Source organism: Alexandromys fortis, unplaced genomic scaffold (assembly GCF_014885135.2).
Source record: "Alexandromys fortis isolate MF-2015 unplaced genomic scaffold, M_Fortis_MF-2015_v1.1 scaffold_91, whole genome shotgun sequence".
Classification (NCBI taxonomy): domain Eukaryota; kingdom Metazoa; phylum Chordata; class Mammalia; order Rodentia; family Cricetidae; genus Alexandromys; species Alexandromys fortis.
In genome coordinates, this window is record NW_026067968.1 from 4,630,613 (window position 1) to 4,654,787 (window position 24,175).

Here is a 24,175-nt window from a genome sequence, read left to right on the forward strand (position 1 = left end):
ACAAAAACAAAGTAATTTCTTCTGTCAGTATGTTTAACCGGTGCCATGTAAACTAAGATGATAGCCAGTGTTCATGGTAGTGTCTACGCCATACTTGCCTGTTTCCTCAAAGAATAACAAATGGTGGTTATTTATAATAATAACAACAGTGCACATGGATGAGGATGAGATGAAAAGGGCAAGAGAAGCAGATAGATTGCACGAATTGTCTAATAAAATGCAGTAAAGACAATGTTCTTCTTTTACACCATGTTCTGAGTTGTAGTCATAGAATGGATACCCCCACGGCAATTTATACGTCCTACATTGGGCCTGAGCTTTGATGAGCATGTGGAGTTTGTAATGTAGACAATGTGGATATTGTCAATGTGGATATTGTCAGTGTTCTTATATTGTTTTGGGTTACTTTGAAAGCCTATTTCCTTTACTGATAAAGGACTACTTATTATCTGGGAAGAACAAGTAAGACCAATATTTAAAAAGATTTTGCTAAATTAAACTGTGTAATGAAATGGGTACTCAGCTTAGCAAAGATCTTGAGGAACTCTTAAGTATTTTTAAGGATCTTGTCCTTAAATTTTTGTGAACATAATTGTCTTGATAGTACTAGCAATCAATTGCTCAATAAATGTGCCTAAATTATTAATGGTGGCCAATGGTATTATATGATATGTGGATCATGACTGTAGGTTTAGATGCCTGAGGTCTACATAAAAAAAAATATCTAGCATCATACCATGATCCTGGCAGGAGACATGAGAAATAGTCTACTTTTATAGTTAAATAAATAAAATAAATTTTTAATGAATTTTCTAAGTAAGGCCTAACTCAACATTAAGAGTGCTAATGTATTCCCAACACAGTGGTTCCTCCAGAGCAGATGACTGCGGATAGCATATGAATTAACACTACAGGAAATGCCCTTGGTAGTGTAAGAGTCAATTCTTTGTTTTCTCATGGAGAACACATCCTAATGTCACGCATACATCAATATGTAGGACCAAGAGAGCAGTACTGAAAGTAGGGAGGCTACCTGGGTAGGAAGATGGACTGTCAATCTATTTATGATCTCCCTTCCTTTTTTCAGAATGGATGTCATTGAGCTGATTTTACATTCTCCCTCTGTCATGAGTATTGTGATCAACTCTATTGATTGATAACATTGTCACAGTGTGAGTACGGTCTGTGTTCTCGTGTTGATTTGGGTTTCCTCAAAGGCTGTTCTCTGCATTGATAAAGACTATCATCTCCAATGAAGAGCTCTTGACAAATCGTAGCACAGAATAGATTTTTAAAAGTTTGACAGTTTAAGAAGGTGAACATGGACGTGGGGAGGACCTTAGACTTTCCACAGGGCAGGGAACCCTGACTGTTCTTTGGATTGGAGAGGGAGGGGGAGAAGAGTGGGGGAGGGGGAGAAAGGTGGGAGGAGGGGGAGGGAAATGGGAGGCTGGGAGGAGGCGGAAACTTTTCCTTTTCTCAATAAAAAAAAAAGCAAAAAAAAGTTTGACACTTTGCAGTATGTAACAAAAGAAAGAGCCATGATTGCAAAAGATCCTATAGGGCTCGAATGTATGTATCATGATCATGTCCTTTACATAGTTATGATTCATAATTATATTAACTGTAGCCCTGATCAATTGCTCAATAAACAAACATAAATTACAAGAAGAGGAGGTATGGTGTTGGATCTGTGATGACCATTGGTGCCGTATGAGTCGTGGATCATGACTACAGGTCTGGGAGTCTGAGGTCCACATCATAAAAGAGCTAGCACCTACCGATTTTTGTGACAATCTTAGGAATTGTCTATTTTTAAAATTATATAAAATACTAATAAGTATAAATTAGAAGGCATCTTATACTCGTACTTCTATAGGAGTGCTGAAACTATATACCAAACACAGTTGTTCCTTTAGACATGAGTGAGGATGCCATATTAAATTAAATTATATGCAGTGTTCTTAGAGTTATACCCATAACCCTTTGTTTTATCAAGAAAGAATGTATAGTTTTGTAATGCACATTTAGACGATAAGAAGAAAGGGACATGGAGAAGTGAATAGAATCTTAATCTTTTTATGATCTATTTTGCTTTGTACTCTCAGAGATGAATATACTACAGCTGACTTCTACATTCATCCTTCATTATGAGGCCCGTGATCTGCTCTCTGTTCATATGATAGATGCTGTGTGAGTATGGCCAGTGTTCACGTTTTCATTTGGGTTACTTTTAATACTAGTTACTTTTAATGAATCATTGCTTGCCAAATGGTTAACATGCCCTGTGAATGAAACAACACTTTTTTTAAAACCAAAGTAAGCGTATGTATGAGTTTTGTGATCAACTCTTTTGATTCGTAATATTTCAAAAGAAATATTCAGTAGAGCAAACTATGTATTGTTTACGTTCTCAGTAGTACTAGTTACCTATAATTCAATAAACATAAAATAAAAATTAATAGAGAAGGGCCAGACTGACGACCATTGGTGTCATATGAGTTGTGGATCATCACTACAGCTCTGAATATCTTAGATCCAGATTGCGAAGTATATAGTTTATACTTGTTATCCTAGCATCAGCTGTGAGGGATGCTGTGCCTTAATAATTGGATATAAATATAAATAAAATAAATCAGCACAGCATATTTAAATTAAGGTTCAGTTATTTACAAGAATGTGGATAATATGCAACAAGCCAAAAATTTATTTCAGATATGATGAATTAGGATACCACATGAAGTAAAATTACAGATAATGATTTTGGCACGGCCAAAGCCATATCCAGTGTATTTTTAAAACAACAGATCATAATGGGACACATACTTAAATGGCTGAGAAGAAGGGTGGTGTATACGCAAGCAATGTATTTGAATGAGTAAGCAGAACATTGGTGTTTTTATATTCCTGTGTTTTTATATATGGATAACCATAGGCAATTTCCAGTTCTTGGTCATGAACTTTGTGGTCTTGTCTTTGTAGAACAGACATGGTGTGAGCATGGTGAGTGTTCTTGTTTTGGTCTGAGTGTTTTTTCAAGCTGTTCTTTATTTTGCGCTCAGCACTTGTTAGCTGGGTAAAGCGCCATCATTGATCCAACATCAACCCTCCTCTTTACTAATCTACATTGATCGTTGGTACTATTGAGGTAATTTTGAATCATAAAGAAATCTGAGGACAAGATCATTGATTATACTTTAAACCTTTATGGGATCATGACCATATGTCTGGAAGGCTGAGATCCACATTGTGATATGGGTAAAGTCAGTCATGTTAAAGGGTCCTGTTTTTCAACTCATTCTTTCATTGACAATACTATTTTTCATGTTCATGACTTTTCTTTTCTTTTTTTTCTAATTGGATCAATGAATAAGTTATAACAAGATTATTCATAATTATAGTTAGATTGAGAAGTATTTCCCACATATAAGAATGATGCTGTTTATGAATTCAAAAACACTGTAATTCTATTAATCCATAAAAAGACCAAAGTTTTATATTTCTGGCTAAAATAGTAAATAAGGAACTTATTCTTTTAGGGTCAAGGCTATGTTCAATGCTATTTATTTTCCCCCAAAATAAATGTAACTATATTCTGTTTGTTCCAAAATGACCAATAAAATGAGATCAAAAACCAATAATAACACTGATTTAGTGATATCCCTGTGGTCCCAAAGGCTAAGACCAGAGGACTGGGATTTCAAGGCCAGTTTGTTTGTTACAGCAAGAAATAATAATGATATTTAAAATAATGGTAGTTAATTCAGAGATAAATGACTCTGAGGTATTCTAATCATGGCTTAGAATGAGAACACAAGGAAACTTTTCCCCTCCATGGGTCCAGTGGATTTCTCAAGAGAAAGTACCGTCACACACCAGTTACCTTTTGTTTGTTTTTATTTTTGGCCCTTGATACTTTCTTTTTTAATTGAGATTAGGTTTTTTTCATACCATATATTCTGATCATGGTTCCCCTCCCTTATCTCCTCACTGATCCTCTCTACCTCCAGACCCACCCAACACATTCTCTTCTTTCTCTCCATCTCTTTAGAAAACAAACAAGCAAATAGCAACAACAGCAAAAAGTGGACAAACCAGAATAGAACACAGCAAAAAAAAACATTAGAAAAACCAAAGAAAGAAAAGCTAATGAAGGACATTCACATGCAGGGACAAACATGCACATAGAAAACCCATAAAAACCGAATTGGAAATTACAATATATAAATAAAACACTGATAAGGTTCAAATTAAAATGCGCAGACAAAGCATTATGGGATTAAAAATCTCTAAAATATATCTGTTAGTCATCTCCGAGTTGGTCTTTCTTGAATGACTAATGACTGAAAGATAAAATACAAATGAATATGGACACAATAGGATTCCATTCATATTTTGTTTTATTTTATACTCTCAGAATAGACGCCTTCATCACTGGTCACCGGGTTCATGCATCATAGGGACCCACGTGAGTCAAAGTTTTTGTCTTCGTTTTAATTCTTTGCCCTGTTTTCATAAAGAAACCCAAGGACCCATGGCCCAGTGAGAAATATCATGAAATACTTGGTTGACTAACTAACCAGTCCTTTGAAATTAAGATTGATATAGTCACTGAGTAGCCTAGAGATAGCTGGTTTTCATGATTCATAATTATATAATTTTCATTAGTGAATGAATCACCAGCTAGTAAACAAGAGAACAAGAGAAACTAGAGGCCAAGGTTGGATCAGTGATGACATCTTGTTGGGTATGAGCCGTGGATCATGACAACAGGTCTGGAAGTCTGAGTTCCATACCTTCGGGCATCTAGTGTGTATGTTCTGATTCTAATGGCACTGCTTAGGGATGGTGAAGTATGTCATTCATCTTTCAAATTTTCATTTTGTTCTTAAAATTGGGTTAATTATAGAATCCTTGTGCAAATATATAAATAAAAAGTAAGCAGCTCAAGCATGAGTACCATGCTAGTTGAGAAATAGTACAAGCATGGGCACCATGCTTGTTTCAAAATGAATGACATAGTGATGTACTATGTAAGAGCAATACACTTAGTTACAATAATGAGCCTTCGTTTTGTTTGGGGCTTGGGTATTCATTATTGTTTCATCAAGTAAACCAAACTGTGACAGTTTAGGTCCTACCCAAGTGACTTAAAAATGGAATACAAAATGAAAGAATAAAGGATAGAATATAATTTTTTTGCAATTATTCTTCTTTGCACTGTCAGCATAGATGCTTTCTGACTGATGTTCACATTCTGGTCAACGAGTCGACAGTTACCCTACATGTCAGGAAGACAGAGACCAATGTGAGTACAGTAAAATCCCTGGATTCGGTTGGGGGGGTTCTTTATACTATTGGTAAAAGCATCATCCAACATCCACTAAGGCCAACTATGGCTGACTGAGAAATAACTCTGGCTATCAAACATTATGCCAGTTAATCAACACTTAACACTTTGTGCTTCAGAGTCACATAAAAGTTACTGATAAAATAACAGATTAATTAATAAACAAATGTAGAAATTAATTGAAAAGGAAAGGTCCTATTTTGGGTCAGTGATGACCACTGGTAGCCTGTAAGTCACACATCCTGATTACAGTTCTGGAAGGCTGAGGTCCACACACTGACTCTTAGAAGTGGTCCTCTCCACACATGTGAGAACAGAGGACACATATGTCCTTGCTGTTCGTGTTAATGGTTTTGGTTATATTGCAAATAGATCCATGAAAAATCAATAGATTCATAAGATACAATTATAAGTAATGGGGCATCACACTTCTTAAAATTATTGAATGAGGATATAGTCATTACTACTATATATTGGAAGTATTAATATTTCATTAGTAGCTGTTATATATCCCTTCTCTCTGACGTGGATTGTAGAAGCACAGGCCAATGTTCTGGTTTTGAGTTCGTAGGAAATTCAGTGCTATTTCGCTTCCCAAGAGAAAGCACGCACGACTAGGTAACTGGATGATAAATTGAGTGAGCAGAACAACTTCTCAGTCCTTTCTTGTCTGTCCTTCTCAGAAAGGCCAAATCCAGAACAATGGGTGGATTCTGCCTGGTCCTCACCTCCAAGGTTGCCTGTGTTGTTAGGGTCATGGCTACAATCGTGAGTAATGATTCCGTCATCTATTAAATGTTTTCCTAGAGGATGTTCCATGTAGAGATATGATGTGCTTACACTTAAATGCTTTCCTAGAGTATATTCCATGTAGAGATCTGAGGTGCCTACAATGGTCAGTAAAAGGCAGTTGTCATTAACCATAAATATAGAATCATAGAATTTTTTCAAGGTTTGACCTGAACCAATAAAAAATACCTTGTTACCACCACTTTATATATGGTGAATACCAGATGTTAAATACCAGATGTTAAAATCAAAGGAAACTTGAGGTACTACCTCTGTTGATAATACTCCTGTAGTGAGTTGGTGAAAAGATTCATGGGTATATTCATGTGCTTTTATACTATTTTTGTAATTTGTATTAACATTAGTAAAAGGGTCAATAAACAATTGTCAGTATTAAAAGTAAAGCATCATGCAATTACGAAAATGTCATGAAGGAAGACAATCTATAGTCACAAATTAACAACACTGAAATAAGTTAAGGGTAACATAGGGGCAAGTGCAGTTGCTAGTTCAGTGGTATAGCACCCTCACCTGGGTTCTATCTTCAACACCACAAAAACAAATAGATACGACCTTTAAGAATATTACTTTTTTGGCTGATAATTAAATTATGAATATGAATAGACAAATGAACAATAGTGATGCACACGCATGCGCAGTCATTTCTGGTTAGGAAAGCTAATGTTTATCTGGGTGATGGAGAAAACTGAGCAAGGACAGTGAGTGCATGCCACCATAGTTTCACGCCACCTTTTGGCTTTGTACCCCTACTCATCAATGTGACAAAGATGGTGGCAGATGCCTCTGATTGTCACATTGAAACTAGTTAGAGCAGTAATGTCTCATTTGCCTGAACATGCTGTTTTAAAAAGTATTCCCTCTAGTGTTGGAACACTCAATTCTAACTGAGATGTCTCCATCAAATCCCTCCCTTCAGGGATCAGGGAACCCTATGGAAGAGGAGGTGCAAGGATTGTAAGGCCCAATGAGAATGGAGGACACCAAGGAAACGAGGCCTTCTAGATACAGTAGGACCGATGCAGATCTGAACTCATAGAGACTGTGACAGTGTGCATGGGGCCTGCACAGGTCTAAGCCAGATGGGGTCCCAGCACTGAAAGGGGCAGTGGACACAAGCCCCCATCCCTAACTCGGAAGCTATCTCCACTCGATAGACTCGCTCAGAGGAAAAACTCTTTTTCTCCAATGGAATCTCCCTGGATACATAGACCACTCCTAAGAGCAGGCTCCATGCTCAGATGACCAATACAAAATGAACTCGATGGCATTTTTGGAAGACCTTGTGACACATATTGCTTTGTCTGGGTATTTTTTCTTACCCAACAGACATTTTGCTTGTATATTGAGGTTTCTGGTATTAGTTTTTATGAGTTTTATATGTCTGTGATTGTATGCGTCTCAGAGCCTGTATTTGTTTCTGGTGATTTTACATAGGCTCTTTTTTTTTTTTTTGGCTTATTCTGTTTTGTTTGCCTTTATATTTCCTCCTCCTTAGTTTAGGAGGAAATGTAATGAGTTTAGGAGGAAATGTAATGAGACAATAGAATAATTAGTGGGAATTTGGGTGGGTGTGTAAATAGGGAGGAGATGGGAGGTGTTGGGGGATGGGAAACCATAATACAAATATATTGTATGAAAAAGTATATTGTCAATAAAAGCATTTCTTCTATCCCTAAAAAAAGTGTGAAGTACAGTTATTGAAATTGGATGGATGGATCACTGGAAATGTAAACAAATAATATGAGTGAATGGATCCTCACATCACAAGATAAAAGATGTTGAGAATACTGATGTCCCTGTGGGATGTGGTTAGACCTGACCCTAAGGTATTACATGTATGTATGAATATTAACTAAAATATCTTTTAAAAGAAAGGTAGAAGCAATTATTTTGCTATTAGAAGAAAATTAAAATATTAAAGTGTTGTCTTTTGGGCTATGAAAAGTTGAGAGTATACATACATGTATGTCTCTATCCACATGGGGAGGAAGCTCAGTCAGTGGGACAGGCCTTTGCCAATTATTCACAAGGTCTTGGTTCTCTCTCCAGTACTAAAAAAGAAAGTGGCCAATGATCCAAGTAGACCTTCTTGTTAATGACCCTCCCCGAATATGGACAAATGATAACATTTGTGTGTTCTATCCAGAAAATATAAGTATTGAAAAATAAATATTTAAGTCACCAAATGAATTAACCATGGCAGCAATGACTTAAGAGAGACAGGGGCATATTTTTTAAATGAAGTATTCTACATTATGTTCCTTGAAAAGGACACTCTTGGGCTGAGTTTGAGATTTGTCTCCAGCCATTGCTATGTGAGTAGCTCTGTAGGGTTGGAGCGTAGAACTCATGTGTGTTGCCATGAATGTTTTGATGTATATACGTGGCTCACTTGAACCCTATCAAATATAGCTGAACAAAAGCAGCCATGGTGAACACAGAATTGATATGTGGTGTTGCACTGGTCAGTCTATACCTAGAATCTTAATGAGTCCCAGTGAGTTACATATCATTTCAGCCGATGATTGCCTACATTGGTGAAGATCTTGGCAAGGTCTGTTCATGGTTAGAGCGCATTAGTCTGTAGCTGTTGAGTCTTTACAGGTAGCTAGAGAGTTAATTGGTAAGCGAGGCTGGATAATAAGACCTGAAGTAGCCAGAATCCGGATCAATAGGACTGCTGGGGTGAGTCACAGGTGGTGAATTGCATCTGGGACACTGAAGCCCAAGAGAAAAATAGTTCTAACTTTTCCCCACTCCAGAATGAATGCTATAGATAGAGTCAGGGTTTCCTAAGAGTCTTGTCTGAGTTTGTTTTTCACAGGTTTTGATTATTTTGCAGTCAGGAAATCAATAAGAGAGTGTACAATCAAACACTCAGTCGGACATGTTAAAGAGGTATGTTTTTATTGTGAGTAATGGAAAAGTATAAAGAATCAATGGATAATTATGAATAAGTAACGAAGGGGCATATTGTCATATATTTATAACAAAAAAGAGCTCTATGAAGAGTATTAATGCTAATGAATAGTGATAATTGACCAAGGGACAAGTAAGAAGAGATCTTTCTTGTGGGTAATAGTAATGACAGAATCTAGGCAATGGCTGGTATTCTCGCTTTGGGTTAGTAAATGTTCAACGTTGTCTGGTTTTTCTTAGACTATGAAATATACATTAAGCAAAATCAGATACAGCCAAGTGACCAAACAGTGACTCAAAGGTACCAGGGTCAATGGAAGCAATGTCTCAATTTTTATCAGGGTCCACTTCAGTATGCAGTCAGGTTGAGGCCACACTGGGCTACATAAGTCCTTGCCATTAAGAAAATTCGATTACTCAGTACAAACAGTAAGTAAGGAAAGGTGGGGAAAAGGGTGTGTCTGTGCCCATTCCTAGTACACAGTGCAGCAGTATCAGACAGGTGAGTCTGATTTAATCTAACCCTCCCTCTGCAAAGCCCATGGAAACACCACAGGGTTTTTTTTTTGAAAACTGTTTTTATAATTAATAGATATTTGTTGTATTGTCATGAGAGATTAATTAACAAACTAGATGAGAATAGTGTAGTCAGCCCAGCATTGCTGATAGTGGCCTATGAATCCCACAGTGGGTCTATTTGAAGCTGTCAGGTCCGGTAAAGTCACAATAAAATGTATCATTTGTGTTTGAAGGGCCCTTAGGCATGGATGCTAGGAGCGCAAAGGGACCTTTTCCTTAGATTGTTTTTAAGCAGATTTATTCTTGTACTGTACACAGATAAATGTGACTGCGTGAGTAGATGTAAAGATACAGATTAACAAGTATAAAACCTGTAAACTAGGTGTCAAAACCGAAAAAGCATTAAAATATATTATTTCAATTTCTATATGCATAAGTAACTTGATGAATGAACATGGACTGTCTTAATCTCCTTTCTGTCTGTTTTGCTTTTGATGCCCTAGGCTAAAATGTGAACTGGCTTCTGTGTTCTACAGGACTGGTCCTCATCGTTGCCTCTTTGGGTAGGTGCATTCTGTCCAATGTAACAGAGTTATTTACTTGTTTGTTTGTTTTTAAGTATACTCATGGTAGCATTTAAAATAAGTATGACTATGTTTTTTCAAAGACAAACATGGTCCAAGGGATGAATAGTAGTTGTATGAAGTACCTTGATTCATTGATATTGGCAACTCTGTGGATAATTGATGCTGACGGGCTTATTCAATTAGAGATTAATTCCAAAGACAAATGGCAGGGACATGGATGTCCTTGAGCTTTTGTGATTAATTCATATATTATTAGTAAATCAATGAGCCAACCAATAAACAACTTCAGATGAGAACAAAGATGGGCTCAGACTAAGCCCAGTGGTGGTCATTCAGTGGCATAGGGCTCCTCCATTGTCTGTGCCACTGGGAGACTGAGGCCCAGACACTAACTTGTCTTGTTAAGGATTCTATGGAGGAGGGTTAGGGATAGACAATGATCTTATTTGTTATGTATATTTGTCTAGGAGGGGTGTGGCAGTTTGTCTGACAGCATATACCTGTGGAGGCCAGGGATAAACTTCTGAGAATCAGTCTCTCCTTCTACCATGTGGGTCACAGAGATTGGTCATCTGACTCGGGCAGGATCTTCTGCCCATTGAATCATCTCACTGGTCCAGGACCTTTTTTTAATTTTTGTCATTACATACTTCCTTTTATTGATAAAAGTATCCTGTAGACCAGTAAACTTGAATATAAGTAAATAAAGCCTCGCCCTACTATGAATATATGCAAGGAGGCATGAAACATTAATGTCAACTGTGTATTAAAGCATGTTAAGAAGAAGCATGGATCAAAGGCCCAACTTCTTTATTAAGGATCATATCGGCAGTGTATTGAATAACAGTCCTTAATATTATGATCATGTGTCCGTACAATGCAAATATGGTCACACAAATATGGTCATTTTGAAACAGGTATTTATGGCACAATAGTTTTCATAAATCCATGAATGAGTGACTTAGTGAGGAGGATGGGAGAGGACTACAGGAGGGTAGTCTTTCTAACCTTCTTTGTCTTTTCTCCGAGGAACCACGCATTGCTGCTAGCGAGGGACCCTGCCACGCGGCTTGCTTCATGGGTGGAGTGCGAATTGAATGGTGAGTACCTTGTGAGTTTTTCTTAAAGCATTTATGACATTATTAAAAGTAGAAAGACGTCTCTACAAGGCCAGCCCTGGGAAATGATAAAGAAGGAATTAGCATGAAATATTACACTTATAAATTCAATGATGATAATTAGAGAACATGAGATGAGGATTGCTGAGAATCCTAAAGGCACGAAGAATATCGCTCTTAAGTTTCACGAATCTTAGTTTTTTAAATTAGGACTATTGAATTAAATTACTTGTTTAATAAACACATGTAAATTAGTGTGAATAAAGAGGTCCCAAACAAGGCCAATGATGGTAATATAGGTTTAATGAGGTGCAGTGATGTGTGTTTTAAGTCTGTCATGCTGAGGTCTGGTTACACAATCGATACAGTTTATTATCTCTGTTAGTGACTTTAGAGATAGGTATTAGGGAAGTTGAGAGAGTAATATTCTTAGACCTGACCCAAAAAAATTACCACTGTAAAATTATATGCACATGCATTACATTACTATACATTAAACAGAAAGTTTTAATAGGAAATATGTACAATCCATGTGTCTTATTTCTTTAAAGATGGTAGACACAAGAAATAATGAAACTTCAATTGTGCCGACTTTCTTTAGATAGAACCAGCAAATGTTTTCATATATCACTAGAAATGGCAGGCCCGGGCAAGTGGAGGGCAGATTGATATTGCTGTGGCATCTGACTGGGATTTTGTTTGCTTTTCTTTGTATACCCCAGAACAAATAGGCTTAAGTATTCTCTAGTGTTCTGGAATTCTAGGCTCTTCCCTGTGTGTGGGAGCATGTAGTGCATGCTGAGTAATAGAAGTTCTGGTCTAGGTGTAGGAGGTTTGCTTTAAGACATTTATTGTACCATGTAAGAAAGCATTAAATGTATTCAAGGCATGTTAACAATGCCCTAGTAAAAAATGTGGTGTTGGCATCAAACATCATATTGATTAATATATGTAGCATATCTTAAGACAACAAATGATTGTCCATATAAATGATAAGCACATTTAAGGGCCTTGCTTTTGACTTTTTATCCATAGCTCCAACTTTATTGTTAATGAGTTAAATAACAATCACATGTAGATGACGATGAAGAAAAGAATCATGGCCCAGAACCATTGTTGAATTGGTCACATGTGAGTCAAAAAAGATGAATAATTCATGTTTGGGCCTGACAGTTTTCAAGAAAATACAAGGACTCTTTTCTCACCTTAGTGCCCATGAATAAAAAATACTTTTTAAATAGAATAACATTACAAATTTTTCTTTTGAAAATTTCATACATGTATATAATGCATCTATGTCTTACCGCCCACTCCCTCCCTCCAGTTCAATCTATGCCCCCTAAACACATCTTCTTCCAACACCATGCCTTTCCTTTTTTAAAAACAAAGTCTTTTAAAGTATAACTCATCAAATCTAATCAGTATTTACTCATTTATGCCTTAGATCAGGGTATCCACTGGGTTGTGGACAGCATGCCAGTGACTGTTCCTCTAGATTTCTTTGGAAGTAGCAGGTATTGAATAAATAAAACACATGAATTAATGAGGAGATGAGAGGCAATTGTCCTGTGCTGTTTAAATGCACACTAAGAATACTGAAGCTTTTTGGAATGGATGGCCCAGGGTTATAGTGTTATATCTTCAGGTGGGGAGGGTGTGCATAGTTCCCAGTGACAGCCAATGGTCTTGTGTTGGACATGGACTTATTTATTGTATTGGCAGAAAATGAGTAAATATTATTGCTCATTAATGGACACCTATATGACTATGTTATCAGATGACTGAAAAGAAAACTAATGGAGAACTGTTCTCTCTCTGTTTTTTTTTTTTATCTCTGTTTGGCCCTCTTCACAATGGACGCACTAACTGCTTAACAACGTGTTGAAACCGAGAGCATATAGCAGACCCCTGTGAGTAATTAAGGTCTTGTTTGATTTGGGGCCCTTGTTCTAAATCATTCTATGTACCTCATTGTGTACCAAATAGGATAAGTTCTAGGGTCAGAGGGCAATAGAATTTGACATGTGGTGCTGACTGATAATGTAAGGCACCAAGTTCACCAACTACAAAGAAAAAGTGAGGGATTTACATATCTTGGTCTTGGGTTTGGTTTTTTTAAATCATGTGTTTCAGTAGAATCCATAAACTAATAATTTGTTCAATGAAAATGCAAAAGTGAATCAGGAAAGGGAAATGCATGAATGGACTGGTGCTGGCTATCGGCTTAGTATGAATTACTACAGTGAGTCCTTGCACAAGGAGAATCCAGGCTGTTGACTGTGCTTCAGGTGGGGAGGTCACCTCAGTATTGATTTTGCCTTCTCTGCTCTGTACTTCTCAGGATGGACCCTTGTATACTGTTCTGAGAAGCTACGAGCTGCACAGTAGCCCTTCTTACACAAGAGTGAGATGAAGTGGCAAGAGAGGCAATGATGTGTTTGGGTGGTCGGTTAGAGATACCCAGTGACTGCTGTTTGGTGAGTAGCAACTATAATTAAAGAAGGCCAATGATGGCCAATGAAATTACGGATTTGCTCTGAAACATTGTATTGATGAATTGATTACTGATTAATTAGTTTTATAATGTGAATGCTGATAAAAGAGATGTACTCCATGGCATAAATAGGCTAACTTTACGGATAACTGTGGAGGTTTGCTTCCCATGAGTGATGGTTCATAGACAGTTAATGGTGTTAGAGAATTGAAAAATAAATTAGTAAACAAGTGTAGATTTATTATGAGAAAAAAAAGACACATCAAAGTTTTGGCCAGTGATTACAATTAGTGGTATATTAGTGGTCACACAGGATCTGTTACCCTGTATATCTCGAGGCTGGGTGGTTTTCAGAAACAGGAAGTGTGGTCCACTTCCTGGGTTCATTTGCTAATGATCCAGTGGTTTGATGTGAATGATACATAAAAATTTATTTGTTTATTTTCAGTGAAGTGGTACAGTTTTCTGATCTATTAATGCATCTCAATAGAATGTACAATCTAGCCAGGCTGTGGTGGCACACACCTTTAATCACAGCACTCGGGAGGCAGAGATGGATCTCCGTGATTTCGAGGTCAGCCTGGTCTACAAAGCAATTTCCAGGATAGCCAGATCTGTTGCACAGCAAAACCCTGTCTCGATCCCTGCCCCCACCCCACAACACACACAGAATTTACAGTCTAAACACAGACGGCTCAAAGTCATGGATGAAATCAAGTCTTAACTCAAGTATTAAATCATTATAGTTCAATGTCACTTCATAGCCTACTACAAAAACCAAAACAAAAACCAGAATTAAAAAAACAAAACAAAACGAAACAAAATTGAAAACAAACCTTTCCTTTTCTCTTTATTGGAAAGGAATCTCTTGTCAGACAATAGGAGCACTCAGGACAATTGTTTAGGGCCTTTGCTAGCTTGTCCCAGTGTGCTAATGTGTCTTAAGTAAATCAATAAACACAAGTGCTGTGAATGAGGATAGATGGATGAGTCTACTAAAGTGCAGCCACGTTATGAGCTTGTTTACCAGCAAAGGGTTTGTTATTCCATGTCTCTAACACCGCTGTCTGTAGATGAAGATAGAAGAAGCCTGTGACCCATGTCAGCAGCCAGCTCATCCAGATGTGCAAGTGTTCATCGTCTCAGTCACAGGTACTTGTGATTTTGTATGCTTTTGACCTCTTGTAAATTAGACAAAGGTATGCAAATATCCAAATTAAAATAACGTTTAAAGATGAGATTGCGAGCTCTCTATGCATCAAGTGGGAGTGTTTAATTCCACAGATTATGAGTTCATCACTGTGCTCCTCCAGAGGTCTAGGTTTTCTCATGCATTTTCCTAGCTGTACATTGCTCCATTTGAGATCTCCCCATTTGTTCCAAATTTCTGCCTTAAGAGATCCATAGCTCAGAGATTTGAAGAGTTATGATAGATTCATACTAAACATAGTATGGCGCATAGAGACGGTGTCTAAAGTAAATTAAACAGTGGTGTTGCATAGTAAATGGGATGGTTAAATTGTGCTCTTGACCATGTACCTCACAGTCCCTGGGCCAGGATGATAGAAATGGTCCCAGTATACAGGCGTTGCCGAAACCAGTGCAAGGAGCTACAAGGTCCCCTCCTTCATCTGAGGAGTGAAATCATGAGTACAGTCAGGAGTATGTCATAGCTAACGTCCTTGTCCTGGTCAGTTGTGAGTTCCCAGCTGTTTGGTTAAAAAGAAGACATTAAAGAATCATTCATAGGATAAAGGCATGGTAGAATGGAGAGAATAGATTTTTATAACATTTTTAAACTTTTTTTTAATAATGTGCACAAGGGTTGTAATTTGGATGAGGCCAAGAGGCCAGCCAATGCTCTTCCTTCATTGGAATTTTTGCTCACTGTATGTGTTAAAAATGTGACCATACATAGAATCAGTGTGCAGGAAACCAAGCCTATTTGAACAACTATGAGTAAACACTCAGAATTTATTTAAATATTAGCACAAAATTTTAAAAGGTCAAATCTAGTTTACTAATTCTTTTAATTTTTTAAAAATAATATTTTTTCTTATTCTTTGAAAATGTCATATATGTATATACAATAACTTGGTTCTATCTGCTCCCAGACACATGTCTCTCTATTATTTTCATGTCTTTAAAATATTTTTAACTTATAGAGTTAGAATAGTACTTCCCAGATACACCTACCTAGGTGTGTGGTTATCCATTGGAGCATGGGCCACCTGCTGGTGGCCAACTCCCCCAAAAAAGTAGTTTTCTATCCCCAACTTTTTATTAGTATAAATAACTGTATGTAGTAGCGGGCTCCATTATGGCATTTTCACCTATGTATATAACGTAGTTTGATCACATTCGTGCCCCGGTTAGCATCCGTTATCGCACTGATCCCTTACTTTTCCCTTTGTCCCTTTTTACTCTTGTGTCTTGACTGTGTGTGTTTTTGTAAAGAATTGATGTGTCCTCTAAATAGTCCTTAGGAGATAAGTGTGTATGGTACTTGTTATTGTGAAGCAGGAGTACAGAGATGTAAATTCTGCTCCAAGTCAGAGAGCTGATGGTGGCTCATGCTGTAATTGGAAGAACATACCGGTTATTCAGGGAAGAGCAAGGAAGGACAACCCAGGACGTGCAGCACCTAGCCTCCCAAATGTTTTTATAGCCAAAGCATCTATGACCTTCCGAGGTCTGATGCAAGCGGGGATTTGCATGTTTGTCTCTGTGGGGATGAGCACACAGATTTTAGTAATATTCAGGGATCATCCTCTCCGTCTTTGTCGCATCGCAGGTTTGATTTTGAAGAACAAACATGGAAGTATGTAACATGAAGAGAATGGTATCTACAAGCAGGAGAGCACATGGTGAGTGAGACAAGACCAGTATTCATATGTCTTGGTCCCTAAGCTCACCAAACAGGAAGTGGATTGGGGGAGGCTGCCTGTCAGGGTACAGGTATGGGTTTGGGTTGAGTCATGTCATGGGATAGTCAGAGTTCTCACTTTGGGCCCAATAAGAGCTCAAGTATTCATATGCTGAAGAAAAGCAACAACAAACTTAACTGAAAAAAAAAAACCCCACCATACCACATAGTAATAAATACTAAAATGACTAAGAAAATGGAATTTGAAAGGCATGCATTAATGGAAAATTGTGGCTTTTAAAAAATTGTTGTTGTTTTGAGAGAGGGTCTCGCTATGTAGTCCTGAAATTTGGTTATGCAGATCAAACTGGCCTTGTCCTGACCCAGATCCGTTTACCTCTGAGTCCTGGGATTAAGTGCTACTACACTTGGCCTCTCTTAATATTTTTTTAGCATCCTTGCATCTGCGCTTCAGAATAAATACACTGAGTTAACTAAAGCATGGTTATAAAATCCTGCTGCCAAGAGCACAGAGATGACAACCAGCAATAGGGAATTTTTTTTCCCTATTAGTAGCTTTTTTTTTAAAAAAAAAAAAAAACAATTCACCAAATTGTTCAAGAAATCCAAATATGTAGTCAGAAAATTCAGCCAGAAGCTGCTAAGGGATCAATCCAAATCTGTTCTTCAGTGGACTTTACAGCAGTGTGGTTGGTTCCTGAATGACTGGCCTTGTGAGTGAGATGACGCCGTATGGACAATTTTAATGGATACTGCAATAAATTGATTTATCAGAAGGCAGGTGTTTGTTATTGTTAACTAATTAGAAACTTAACAGATAAATGTAGTAAGGGGAAAGGAAAAGTTGAAACCCTGACCCAAGACGATGACAGCATGGTGAAAGCAAGTTCACGAAATTTTTTATTCATAATGATAATATGGAAACGGTCATGGATTAATGTAATGCATATGTCAGTGTTAGAGAGCTTCCATCTATAGATTAGTAATAATAGCACCCTTTGTAAGTGGTCGAATATCATAGGATTTCTATTTATACTAATTGATCAATATGAAAAGTAGAACTGTATATAGAAAAGAAGACTCGATCCTGGATCATCGATCAATGGTACCTTCTGACTCATAGGCAATGGACTCCGGGCCCAGCTTCGGGTTCAGTTTTCTATTTGAAATCATTCTATCAGTAAGATGGGATGTATTTGTTTTCAGATTACGTCTTCATTTATTTCCATCCTGTTTGTTTGAAAGCATTGTTGTCTGGCTAGAAATAACTTGTACTTTCACGTCCTCTTTGGCTAGAGATGAGGTAGACAGTATAATTAATAGATAATAGTCCGCATCTGGGTCAAAGAAAGGAGCATAAAGAGCCCGCAAATAATGACTTCCTAAATAGCCAACTGAGGGAAGAATGGTAAGCAAAACGAAAATAGATTACCCCATCTTTTTAATGAGCTATTTTGCTTTGATGCCCCGAGCCTGGATGCTAGGAGCCGGGGCACATGTCCTTCCATGGGCTTGAGCTCCATGGTTACATGCCTGTGTCAGAAGCTCGAAATGAGGCATAATAATATGCTGTGACTCTTCTGACTTTTCAAAAGAATCGCAGTTCACTAGAGACGCTGAAATGTGCCTTTGGTAGACTGGATTTCTCTATTATGTTGAACCCTTTGTGCATGACCCACCTAGCTTCGTTTATTGTATCCTTCTGAATGCTTTGGAAGCAATTATATAGAAGCATCTTGGTGACCGTTCAAGAGTCTATTTTTACTATATTTATATTTTTTAAGTCTGTGAATTAATCAACAAACTACCATGAAATAGAGAAAGAGAACCAATATGGTTGTTAACTAAAGTCACTTTCCTATGCATCCTGCACCAAAGCCATCTAACAGTGACTCAGCATCCCTTGACTCTCCCTTACCTCTTCTGCCTCCCTATACCCTCCCCTGTCTCTGCTAACTACCATTCAACTCCCAACTGCCCTGATGTCAGTTTCCAACATGAATGAGTTCATGTACTACTTGCCCTTCTGTGCCTGAATTATTTCTCTTTACATTAATGTCTTTGACTCCATCCACAATGTCAATTTTTTAAAATTAATTTGTGTCCCAATAGAATCTGACAAGGGCTTAATAGCCTAGTAACTTTCTTCAGTGGTTGGATTCACACTCATGCACATTTAGGTAGCATTAGTTTTACACTCCATATGTTATATGAAAAAAAAAAAAGGCCATAAAGTTGAAAGAGACACAGGGGTCATCCTAAAGGGAGTAGGAAATTCTCTTAGAATAGACAATACAAATACACACACACATTAACCTAAAGAGTCATAATACTGCAGAAAACTGAAAAGAAAAAAAAAACCTTATCAGAGAGAGAACAGACAGTGTGCTTTAATATATGCAGTGGTCTTTTGTTCCCTTTGAAAGACAGTCAGGTCAGATGCGCCACGCATCATATTCTGAGCTTATGAATCATGTTTATTGATTTACTTTAATTAATCACTTAGGATAAAAATAGAAATGTTATAAGTAAAAAGTCAAACATGAACCAGTGATGGTGGCCACTGTCCAATGACCCTTGTAGGGTAAATAAAACGCGTGCAGACTCTGGAGTTAAATGAAAAAGAAATACAATTCATTGTATCATCAGAAGGTGTCTTCAATTCAGACTTGGCAAAATTCAAAGCTGGCCTTTGTGTCAAAATTAGATGAATCAGAATATCAATCACTCAATTAATGAAATACTGTTTAACTATGAAAATACATGACTTGGAACATTATAATATGCTAAGAAAACAGTAAGATCCTGATTTGGATGTCTGATTCCCTTACTCGTTCTTCCTTGGCTTAGGATGGTTCAGACTATATGGTGAAGCCAGTGTTCTCAACATATGGAAAAATTTAAAATTCTCTCTTCTTAAGACAAAAACCTCACACGGTTAAGTAAATGATTATACAAATGACTCTAAAGAGCTGGTTCTTATTCTATGGGTTGCGACCTTTTCACAGGGGTCGCATATCAAATATTTATAATTTCTAACAGTAGCAAAATCACAGTTATAAAGTAGCAATGCAAATAATTTTATGGCTGTATGAAAAGCTGTATTAAAGGTTGACAGCTTCCGGGAGGCTGAGAACCACCACACTAAGCCAAAGATTAAAGTTAAGGGCCAATGGGGAAAAAGTCTCAATTTTTGTTTTCTTAGATTTTTTTAAATAATATGTTCTTTTCCCTGCTCTTCCCTATGGTCCTGTGTGAGCTGATGGATTCTCCATGGTAATGTTCTCCATAGTCCATCTTTCTCAGGATCCTGGAGAAAAATGTAAGTAATATTTATAATTCCTATTTGGGGTTGGGTGCTTGATTTAGTGGGGAATACACTGTATTTTTAGGATTTTACGGTGTAGTCATATAAGACCAAGTGAACCCATTTTACATTTTAGATTCTAAGGAATAATTGTACTGCTTAGCATATGTATGAAGAGCTAGGGATAACTAACTGAAGGTGTGTATGTATCCAGGCATCAGTCTGGATTACAATAGCTTTGTTCGTTTTGGATTTTTCCAGTCATAGGCTTTTTAGGAATAGTATTAGTGACTTAATAGATTAGTCGGCACACACTATAGAATTATAAGGGAAGGGATATTGGGCCTTCCCTGGACCAGTGATAACAGCTATCTGCGAACGAGTTGCAGAGGATGAATGGCATGTGTCTAGAACTCTGAGGTCTAACACAACGGATGAAATGATAAGCAGGACTGGAGGAGGAGATTGTTAATTTTTCATCTTCTGTTCTGTTATGTACTTTTCAGGATAGATGCCATAAGAAGATGGATTCTTATGTGACTCCCCTCTTTGTTGCTCATATCCCTACTATTCATTGTGAGCAGTAGTTAATGTTCTTTTTTTTTTGCTGTATTTTAGGAAATCATATTTTAATCTAAAAAAAACCCTCAGAGGTATCAAAGCAGATCATCTATAATATAAGGTTATTAGAAGTATTTAGGGATTATTCCTTATAGTAAGAAATGAAGGCAGTAACTAAAACAGTCTAAGGGTTAACAGGTTCAATCTGTAGATGAATTTAGGGACATTAATTCATATTTGCCTTGCATCGTGTAGTTTATATATTTCTCTTGGTTCATCAAACAATACACAAGGATAGCAAGTGTTAGAGAAAGGAGAACCATCCCCCATCTAACGCTACCTCATTCGACAGCAACCACTATCACTGGTTTATGTCTGCCTTTTTATTACTATAAACACATCAAAGAAGATTGAATAAACAAGTATACAGATGAACAGAGATGAAGAAATTACAATTGTGTACATTTATGCAATCAGGATATAGGTATTAGATATTTTTTTTTTCTATTGAGGTCTCCCTATATGGACCAGGCTAGCCTCAAACTCCCAGCTCTGCTATGTAGGTCAGTCAAGTGCTGGATTTTATTCATTTGACACAATTTCAGCAGAAATTGATCAATTGTATTATAATCCTGCACTAAAATGATGTTGATAAGAAATCTTTAATCATTACATTATGTCAATTATAAATTTGAAGTTCTTTAAGGAGAAAATAAATACATTTGCAGTGAGCACGTAGAAGGTTATGCTAAAGAATGGTAGAAACATGAGTCACTGGAGAGACCATGTCCAGCTCTCTGCTCTGCTTTGTACTCCCCAGATGGAGGTGCTGAACAAGAACAGCCCTTCTCTGTCGCTCCCTGCTGTGCTGTGTGCCTGCAGAGTGAGTAGCAGCCAGCAGGCTTATTTTCCTTGCTTAACTGATTAAAAGTAGCCATGGTGTTATGTTAATTATTTTCTTTAGAAGAAGTAGACAATGAGTTAACTATGCCCTGATGATTTTAACAGTAGATGGGGGAGGGGGATAGAAGAAAAATGAAGCAACTCGATGCTGTCTTTGTTTTCTCATTTTGTCTGAAACCAAACAGATAGTTATGATCAAAGTGACATCCTGATACATGCTAGTAATTTTTCAGGAAGTTTAAGCATATCCATACCGCCCCCCCCAAATAATTTCCTTATTATCCTGAAATTCTGCTGTCTTCTACTCCTTTGAGATATTAAGAAACTATGAACAAGACTTTCTCCGCAGTATATAACAGCCTGGGGTTTCTGAAGGTCATTGAACTATAACAGTAACTTTTCTCCATTTTCTTCTCCCACTAACCCATCTGGTAACCATCACTCCACTCTCAGCTCCCAGGAGATGAACTCTTTCACGTCCCACAAGAACGAGACAGTATTGTATTTGTCTTTCTGTGCTTAGCCCATCTTCAATGTGATCATCTCCATTGCCGTCCATATCACTAAAAATTACTGTATGCCATTCTTCCTTATGACTGAAAGTCTCGAACATGAAACTTATATCCAGGGTAAATAAGGAGCCTAAAACTCAATAGAAAACAGTAAATGATTTTTAATAGACAGAAGTATGTATGTCTCAGTCAAGCAGTCTATGAAAGAATGCTCATCATGATCAACCACCAGAGAAATGCAAATCAAAACCACAGCAAGACCCCCTCACTCCAGTAAGGAAGCTGTTATCAAGAAAGTTTAGCAATGATAAGTAAAGGGGTAAATAGAGGGTTTCCTGTACACACTGTTGATGGGAATGAGAATTTAGTAGAAAATCATAGAAAACAGCATGGAGATTCATAAAAAACAACAACAAACCCATAGAATTGCCTTATAGTCCAACTGCCTTGTGTGTCTGGATGAAAAGGAAATGACGCATTTGTGCCAGAGACACCTGCTCTCCCATAGTCCCTGTGCTACTGTCTTTGGTTGCCGATAGGGGATAGATTCGAGTAGCCATTAGCTCATGAGGGGATAAAGGAATGTGACAGATAGCATGGGACACCGCTCATCCAAATAAAACTTAGCTGGAGGCTAATGAGAGATTGATGTCGGCTGCTGTGGTTCCTGATTGATCGCTGCCACGCTGAGGCCAATTAACAAAAGATAAAATCTCAGGTGGCTAAGATTCCACAGACAGATATTAAGCTGTCCAACGTCATGTTCATTTTTGTGGATCAGGCTGTTTTATTGATTTACTATAATTATTAGCTTAGAATAAAGTAAATTCAAGTGAAAGATAGGTTACAGTATGAAGCAATGGTGAGAGGGGGTGTTGAGAGTGAGCCTCACACACTTCATGAAACATATCTGGACTCTAGTAGCTAACAAAAATAGAGGATCGTCTTTTTCTTGGTACAAGATATCCTCTAGTCCAATGGTTCTCATCCCGTGGGTCATAAATCCTTTGGGGATTGAATGACCTTATCACAGGGACTGCATGCCTGTGAGATGTCTTCGCAAAGCAGTTCTCACCCTGTAGGTTGCAAGCCCCTTTGGGAGTGCATATCAGATATGGTGCATATCAGACACTCACATTATGATTCATAACAGTAGCAAAATTACAGTTCTAAGGTAACAATGAAAATAATTTGATGGTTGGGAGACACCACAATGTGAGGAACCGAATCAGCGTTGCAGCGTTAGGACGTTTGAGAACCACTCATCTGGACATAGTTGGAAAGTTTTAAGTAGTCGAAGGCTGGCGCATATGTTGGTAATTGTTGCTTATGACATTAGAATTAAGCAGTGGAACCATAACTCCATCAATTACTGATGTATTAGTCAAATATAAACCTGCAGTGTGTCAGGGACACTTGGATATGTTGCTGTGAAAACAGTGAGGCGCAGTGGGCAGGGAGTGTAGCTCCTACACTTCCATCCTCAGCTACCATAGGCACCAGATTGTCAGGCCTTGTTTATCGTCTGGATGTGGGGCTGTGTTAAATTTGTTTCTACATCGTTTGTTAAGGTAAAGCTTGCATCATTAATTTAAATGAGTCAATTCTGAAAGCAAAGCTAAAAACCAAAGGTCTGTGAAGAGAATGTCCCCAGCTTTTTGTTTTTTCTGTTTATCTGCCCGCTCTGTGTTCTTCCTGATGGAGCTCTGTGTTCTTCCCGATGGAATCATCTGAGCTGGGGCTGGGATTTTCCATGGCTGGCGTTCAGTTGTGCTTTCTCACTGGTATCCGGACATCAGGGTGAGTAATAGGTCTTGCTTTGATTTTCATGGACAGCTTACTCTCTGTTTTAAAAATATGCGGAGATAGATTTGGGGCCTAGGATGAATATTTTAACTGAGTAACTGATGTACCGAAGAGTTGACCTTAGATAACCAAAGTCTGTGGATATTATCTCCCAGATAGCATATTCTTCATATATGGGCTTCAAGACGCATCACTGGTGGATTAATGGATTACTAAGCAAGCATTGTATATAAGAATAAAGAGAAATTGGCCTGTCCCTCCATCAGTGACCATAACTGCCAGTCCATGAGTTTCTGATGATGAATGGTGTGTCTGAAGCTCTGAGGTCCCACAGAAATGATAAGTACCTGTGGAAGAGAAAGTCACTTTTTATCCCTTGTTCCGTTCTGTGCTCACAGGAGT

The 24,175-nt window shown here is 37.7% G+C and overlaps 1 long non-coding RNA gene and 4 other non-coding genes across 12 annotated transcripts in view; all 5 read left to right on the forward strand.

The window, feature by feature from the left end:
* The window catches only part of LOC126509125 (uncharacterized), a 37,586-nt gene extending 29,795 nt beyond the window's left edge, over nucleotides 1-7,791 (forward strand). For 2 of the 8 annotated variants that reach the window (XR_007594056.1, XR_007594058.1), the window contains 6 exons: nucleotides 1,088-1,172; nucleotides 2,109-2,193; nucleotides 4,418-4,468; nucleotides 5,228-5,308; nucleotides 6,034-6,118; nucleotides 7,077-7,544. This is a non-coding gene — a long non-coding RNA (uncharacterized lncRNA). Of the gene's footprint in view, nucleotides 1-1,087; nucleotides 1,173-2,108; nucleotides 2,194-4,417; nucleotides 4,469-5,227; nucleotides 5,309-6,033; nucleotides 6,119-7,076 lie in introns of all 8 variants that reach the window. The other 6 variants (XR_007594057.1, XR_007594060.1, XR_007594061.1 and 3 more) reach the window with 6 other exon arrangements.
* Nucleotides 1,687-1,758, forward strand: LOC126509175 (small nucleolar RNA SNORD113/SNORD114 family). Its single transcript, XR_007594092.1, has one exon. It is a non-coding gene; the product is annotated as a small nucleolar RNA SNORD113/SNORD114 family (small nucleolar RNA).
* Nucleotides 4,723-4,794, forward strand: LOC126509146 (small nucleolar RNA SNORD113/SNORD114 family). The gene has a single exon (XR_007594066.1). It is a non-coding gene; the product is annotated as a small nucleolar RNA SNORD113/SNORD114 family (small nucleolar RNA).
* On the forward strand, nucleotides 5,552-5,623 carry LOC126509143 (small nucleolar RNA SNORD113/SNORD114 family). The gene has a single exon (XR_007594064.1). It is a non-coding gene; the product is annotated as a small nucleolar RNA SNORD113/SNORD114 family (small nucleolar RNA).
* A 12,551-nt stretch (nucleotides 7,792-20,342) lies between the features above and the next one.
* Nucleotides 20,343-20,417, forward strand: LOC126509168 (small nucleolar RNA SNORD113/SNORD114 family). The gene has a single exon (XR_007594086.1). It is a non-coding gene; the product is annotated as a small nucleolar RNA SNORD113/SNORD114 family (small nucleolar RNA).
* The last annotated feature ends 3,758 nt before the right edge of the window (nucleotides 20,418-24,175 follow it).